This window comes from Staurois parvus, unplaced genomic scaffold (genome assembly GCF_062004578.1).
Source record: "Staurois parvus isolate SC_StPar_1 unplaced genomic scaffold, SC_StPar_1.0 ptg000782l, whole genome shotgun sequence".
Taxonomy (NCBI): domain Eukaryota; kingdom Metazoa; phylum Chordata; class Amphibia; order Anura; family Ranidae; genus Staurois; species Staurois parvus.
This window is the reverse complement of record NW_028318578.1, coordinates 193,197-200,000: the sequence shown is the minus strand read 5'-3', so window position 1 is coordinate 200,000 and position 6,804 is coordinate 193,197. Positions and strand designations below refer to the sequence as shown.

Here is a 6,804-nt window from a genome sequence, read left to right as displayed (position 1 = left end):
ATCGAGGAAAGTTTTCCTTCCTGCCCCTTTAAACTCTCCCATTACTGCAGTCAAAAACAAACATCGATTTGACCCTCACTCCCCCACTAACGATTAGAAAATCAAAGGAATATTCTTGAAAGGAAAATTCTCCAACGAAAATCTATACGTGTATGGCCAGCTTGGCCAGGTTGGATTTTTGGTCTGCAGGTTCCATGTGCCTATGATTTCCTTGCCCTGGTATTCAAACTGTTCCATTCCCTTCTTCACCACTGGATTCCTACTACTGGATTCATTAAAAATTGGCCATACATGTATAGATTTTCATTCGTGAATTTTCATTTACAAGAATATTCGTTTGATTTTCTAATCGTTAGTGGGGGTCAAATCGATGTTTGTTTTCAACCGCAGTAATGGAAGAATCCAAAGGGGCAGAAAGGAACACTTTTCCCAAACAAACACATTTTCGGCCGGTGTATGCGGTGATCATTCAGAAATGACATTCATTTTAAAGTCAAATGTTAAAAACAAAAGACAATTTTCGAACGACATTCGTCCATTCACCAAATGTTCAGAGTTTTCGTACGACTTTTCTTACGAATATTCTCATCCGAAAATCTACACATGTATGGCCAGCTTTAGTGGGGTCACATACACCGGCCAAAATTCTTTGATCGAGGAAAGTTTTCCTTCCTGCCCCTTTGAACTCTTCCGTCACTGCGGTCAAAGACAAACATCGATTTGACCCCCACTAACGATTAGAAAATCAAATGAATAATCTTGAAAGGAAAATTCTCCAATGAAAATCTATACGTGTATGGCCAGCTTGGCCAGGTTGGATTTTTGGTCTGCAGGTTCCATGCGCCTATGATTTAGTTGCTTCATCATTTATTTTTTTTGTAATTTCAGCAACTGTTCATCAATAAACTACATGTTTTCAATAAAAAAAAATGTCCAGCTTGGACTTTTGGTCTGCAGGCTCCATGCTCCTATGATTTCCTTGCTTTTGGAGACCTGTTACATTGTTATATTTCGTTATGTCATCATTTATCGTACGACTTCTTTTTTTTTGTAATGTCCACAACTGTTCAATAAACTACACGTTTTCAATAAAAAAAAATGGCCAGCTTGGCCAGCTTGGACTTTTGGTCTGCAGGTTCCATGCGCCTAGGATTTCCTTGCTTTCCGAGACCTGTTGCTTTGTTACATTTCGTTATGTCATCATTTATTGTACGACTTCTTTTTTTGTAACTTCCGCAAATGTTCATCAATAAACTACATGTTTTCAATGAAAAAAAAAAGATCCCACCCACTAAAGCTACTGGTATTAAGTACCTTGGACATAGTTGTAGTTTTCACAGATGTGGGCTATATTTGCATTGTCAGCAGTATTTCTCAGAGTGTGAGCAAGTTAAAGGATAAGACGTAGTCGGCAGGATTTGAACCTGCGCGGGGAGACCCCAATGGATTTCTAGTCCATCGCCTTAACCACTCGGCCACGACTACCTTGTCTTTCCTGTCTGTTGGGCATGCTCAGACATACACAACTCCTTAGCTCAGGACATTTTTGTTCTCTCTTCACTTATGTTTAGAAAATCAAACAAATAGTCTTGAAATGAAAATTCTCGAACAAACATTTATATATGTATGGCCAGCTTGGACGTTGCTTTGTTACATTTTGTTATGTCATCATTTATCATACGACTTCTTTTTTTTTGTAACTTCCACAACTGTTCATCAATAAACTACATGTTTTCAATGAAAAAATGGCCAGCTTGGCATTCTGATCTGCAGGTTCCATGCTCCTATGATTTCCTTGCTTTTGTTGACCTGTTGCTTTGTTACATTTTGTTATGTCATCATTTATTGCTCACTCACCCCCCCTTTCCTAATCTGCCAGGGCTGCATGCTTGGATAAGGGTCTGGTATGGATTCTGCGGGGGACCCCACACCATTTTTAAAAAATATTTGGGAATGGGGGTTTCCCTCAAAATCCATACTGGACCCGATGGGCTTTCGTATGGATGGGAGGGGCGACATGTTGTTTGTTTTTTTTATTAATTTTGTTTAATTGCCAGGCAATGCTGACAATTCTTTTTTACATTCAGCTGTCAGCAGGGAATCCCACTGACAGCTGAAACATGAATGAGCCCGGGTTCACACTGACACGATGTTGAATTTGCAGCATTTTCTGTGCAAATTCTGCACTGCATCACAATCGCACCCCGTTCATGCAAACCGCTGCGGGCATGTATGTTAACAACACCCCAAAATTGGTCCGCAAAATGATGTGTGACATGCAGAATCAGATCGCACGGGTGTGAATACTCATTCGATCTGATTCTAGTGCAGACCCAAAAAAGGGGTCCTGCACCTCTTTGGTGCGAATGCGGTGCAATTTGAGCCATACATAATGTACGTCTCAAATTGCACTGCACAGAATTTGCATGTGATTTGCACAGGAAATGTGGTGCACCGCATGAATGTGAACCTGGCCTCAGTGTCTCACTACTAAAATACCGCATGACTTCATCATAGAACTCATACCGGATTTTAGTAACTGAGCGGGATCTGACCACATACTCAGATCCAGGAAGATACCACGCAGTAAACTGTCCCGGTTCTAAGTTCATGGTCCAACTTTCTTCAGATCTGAGTGTTTGACACCCGAACACAACCGGGGGGTGTTCAGCCCATCACTACTGAATTGTATCATTATGTCATGCACTTTCGGAAACCTGTTGTTTTGCTGAATTTCAAAATGTCATCATTTATTGTATGATTTATTCGTAACCTCCACAACCGTTCATCAATAAACTAAATGTTTGCAATAAAAAAAGGCCAGCTTGGACTTCTGGTCTGCAGGTTCCATGCGCCTATGATTTCCTTGCTTTTGGAGACCTGTTGTTTTGTTACATTTCGTTATGACATCATTTATCGTACGACTTCTTTTTTTTGTAACTTCTGCAACTGTTCATCAATAAACTACATGTTTTCAATAAAAAAAATGGCCAGCTTGGGCAGCTTGGACTATTGGTTTGCAGGTTCCATGCGCCTATGATTTCCTTGCTTTCGGAGACCTGTTGCGTTGTTACATTTTGTTATGTCATCATTTATCATACGACTTCTTTTTTTTGTAACTTAGCGGGATCTGACCACATACTCAGATCCAGGAAGATACCACGCAGTAAACTGTCCCGGTTCTAAGTTCATGGTCCAACTTTCTTCAGGTCTGAGTGTTTGACACCCGAACACAACCGGGGGGTATTCAGCCCATCACTACTGAATTGTATCATTATGTTATGCACTTTCGGAAACCTGTTGTTTTGCTGAATTTCAAAATGTCATCATTTATTGTATGATTTATTTGTAACCTCCGCAACCATCAATAAACTACATGTTTGCAATAAAAAAAGGCCAGCTTGGACTTCTGGTCTGCAGGTTCCATTTGTCTATGATTTCCTTGCTTTCGGAGACCTGTTGTTTTGTTACATTTCGTTATGTCATCATTTATTGTACAACTTTTTTTTTGTAACTTCCGCAACTGTTCATCATTAAACTACACGTTTTCAATAAAAAAAATGGCCAGCTTGGACTTTTGGTCTGCAGGATTTCCTTGCTTTCGGAGACCTGTTGCTTTGTTATATTTCGTTATGTCATCATTTATTGTATGACTTATTTTTTTTGTAACTTCCGCAACTGTTCATCAATAAACTACACATTTTCAATAAAAAAAATGGCCAGCTTGGACTTTTGGTCTGCAGGTTCCATGCGCCTATGATTTCCTTGCTTTCGGAGACCTGTTGCGTTTTTACATTTTGTTATGTCATCATTTATCGTAGAACTTCTTTTTTTTGTAACTTCCGCAACTGTTCATCAATTAACTACACGTTTTCAATAAAAAAAATGGCCAGCTTGGACTTTTGGTCTGCAGGTTCCATGCGCCTATGATTTCCTTGCTTTCGGAGACCTGTTGCGTTTTTACATTTTGTTATGTCATCATTTATCGTACAACTTCTTTTTTTTGTAACTTCCACAACTGTTCATCAATTAACTACACGTTTTCAATAAAAAAAATGGCCAGCTTGGACTTTTGGTCTGCAGGTTCCATGCGCCTATGATTTCCTTGCTTTCGGAGACCTGTTGCGTTTTTACATTTTGTTATGTCATCATTTATCGTACAACTTCTTTTTTTTGTAACTTCCACAACTGTTCATCAATTAACTACACGTTTTCAATAAAAAAAATGGCCAGCTTGGACTTTTGGTCTGCAGGTTCCATGAGCCTATGATTTCCTTGCTTTCGGAAACGTGTTGCTTTGTTATATTTCGTTATGTCATCATTTATTGTATGACTTCTTTTTTTTGTAACTTCCGCAGCTGTTCATCAATAAACTACACGTTTTCAATAAAAAAAATGGCCAGCTTGGACTTTTGGTCTGCAGGTTCCATGAGCCTATGATTTCCTTGCTTTCGGAGACCTGTTGCTTTGTTATATTTCGTTATGTCATCATTTATTGTATGACTTATTTTTTTTGTAACTTCTGCAACTGTTCATCAATAAACTACATGTTTTGAATGAAAAAAAAAAAATCCAACCCACTAAAACTGCAGATATCCCTTACCTTGGACACAGTTGTAGTTTTCAGAGATGTGGGCTATATTTACATTGTCAGCAGCATTTTTTCAGAGTGTGTGCGAGTTAAAAAATAAGACGTAGTCGGCAGGATTTGAACCTGCGCGGGGAGACCCCAATGGATTTCTAGTCCATCGCCTTAACCACTCGGCCACGACTACTTTGGTATATGTGTTGTTAGAGCATACAAGACACATACACATCTCATTAGCTTCCTTAACACCTTGGTCACATCATGCCCGACTTTGAAATCGTGCAACTTACATTGGAGCTGCACAATCTCAAAGTCAGGTGACATGACAATTTGAGGTGCAATTTGCATAGACATCTGACACAGATAGCACCAAAAAAACTGCATGCACTACTTTGGAAATTGTTGCGGGCTCCGACCAAGTCGGAAACCGCACCGCTATGACCTCTATAATTGTGGACTATAGGGTGCGACTTGGCATTCAGCTCGCAAATCGCACGACATGCAAATCACAAGCCAAGTTGCACCCGATGTGACCGGGGTGTTAGCAAGAGACTGCTGCTGAAAAGGCAGAACACACAAAAAGAATGCATAAAGTTCATAAACTAAAAGTCCGCTTTATGATCAGCGAGGCTTTGTCGTCATGCTTGGATATAAACAGCACGGGAAGGTTCAAATATGACGCAGCAGATTCAGGCTCCAGGCTTTTTTGAGTTTGGGCAAGGACACAGGGGCCCAATGATCCCCTATTGCCCGGGGGCCCTATGAGTTGTCAGCCTGCCCGTGGTCCCTGCCAAAAAACGTTGATTCCAGTCTATGTGTGCATGGACACCCTGGGGGGTTTACTGGCTGTAGAAAAAAAGTCAAAAGTTAAAAACAGCCGCTGTAAAAACGTCCAGTGTGCATGAGGACTTACTGCGTTTTAACACATTTTAATGCGTTTTCCAGCATTGGATCATTTTTCCACCTAAAAAACCACCTCTAGAAACCCGCTGGATTTTTTCAACCCAAAAAACACTGATTCCAGTCTATGTGTGTATGGACACCTAGGATAACATGTTGGGGAGTTTACTGGCTGTAGAAAAAAACATCAAAAGCTAAAAACAGCCGCTGTGAAAACATCCCGTGTGCATGAGGACTAATAACGAGGAGGCAAATTAGTCTCCATGCACACGGGATGTATTGATAACGCCGGTAACATTAGCTGTGTAAAGTCACATAAAAAAACGTGAGTTTTTCAGCATTTTTTAGCATTTTTGCATTAGCGTTTAGTGGCGTTTTGCCGCGTTTAACAGCCGCGTCTGCATTTTTTTAGCGTTTTTTTTGCAAAAAACATTTTTGGGAGGTAAAAAAAGTCCCAAAAATGCCGACGTGTTACCGCAATTTACCACGTTTTACCGCATTTTGCCGCGTTTTTCAGCGTTAGAGCTTCTTTCCACCTAAAAAAAATCTCTAGAAGCCCACTAGTCCTGGGTTTTTTTTTCCAGCAAAAAAAATTGATTCCAGTCTATGTGTTTATGGACATACAAATAAATAAATAAATAAAGTCCAAAAATGCCGACGTGTTACCGCAATTTACCACGTTTTACCGCATTTTGCCACGTTTTTCAGCGTTAGAGCTTCTTTCCACCTAAAAAAAATCTCTAGAAGCCCACTAGTCCTGGGTTTTTTTTTCCAGCCAAAAAATGTTGATTCCAGTCTATGTGTTCATGGACACCCTGGGGGGTTTACTGGCTGTAGAAAAAAAACATCAAAAACCAAAAACAGCCGCTGTAAAAATGTCCCGTGTGTGAGTGCGTGCGTGCGTGCGTGCGTGTATGCAGGCTTTACCCAGCAGGAACCTAGAAGATATGCAAGTGAAAAAGGTGGTTGGGGCTGAAGAAAGAATGTGAAGAATGGTGTCCATCCAGGACGTGGTATATATTCATCATATATTGTCGGGTAATAAATCGTGGTCTTCTAATTGAATGTTCATTGGCCACACCTTGTATCAGCGCACTTCTCTCTGAATACTTGGTTACTTCGTAATGTGAAGGGAGAGCAGAATACGATGGAACAAATACTTCATTCTTCTGCAGGATGATAATTATTTCAGGGATTCATATCAGATGTCCATTCCTCTTCTACAGTCCATCAGCTCTTGTATCTCCCATATGGTCTAGCGGTTAGGATTCCTGGTTTTCACCCAGGCGGCCCGGGTTCGACTCCCGGTATGGGAA

At 40.4% G+C, this 6,804-nt stretch overlaps 3 non-coding genes across 3 annotated transcripts; 1 reads left to right on the top strand and 2 right to left on the bottom strand.

Annotated features, from left to right (window-relative positions):
• Positions 1 to 1,403: 1,403 nt before the first annotated feature.
• TRNAS-AGA (transfer RNA serine (anticodon AGA)) lies at positions 1,404 to 1,485 on the bottom strand. Its single transcript has one exon. It is a non-coding gene; the product is annotated as a tRNA-Ser (tRNA).
• A 3,208-nt stretch (positions 1,486 to 4,693) lies between these two features.
• On the bottom strand, positions 4,694 to 4,775 carry TRNAS-AGA (transfer RNA serine (anticodon AGA)). Its single transcript has one exon. It is a non-coding gene; the product is annotated as a tRNA-Ser (tRNA).
• A 1,957-nt stretch (positions 4,776 to 6,732) lies between these two features.
• On the top strand, positions 6,733 to 6,804 carry TRNAE-UUC (transfer RNA glutamic acid (anticodon UUC)). Its single transcript has one exon. It is a non-coding gene; the product is annotated as a tRNA-Glu (tRNA).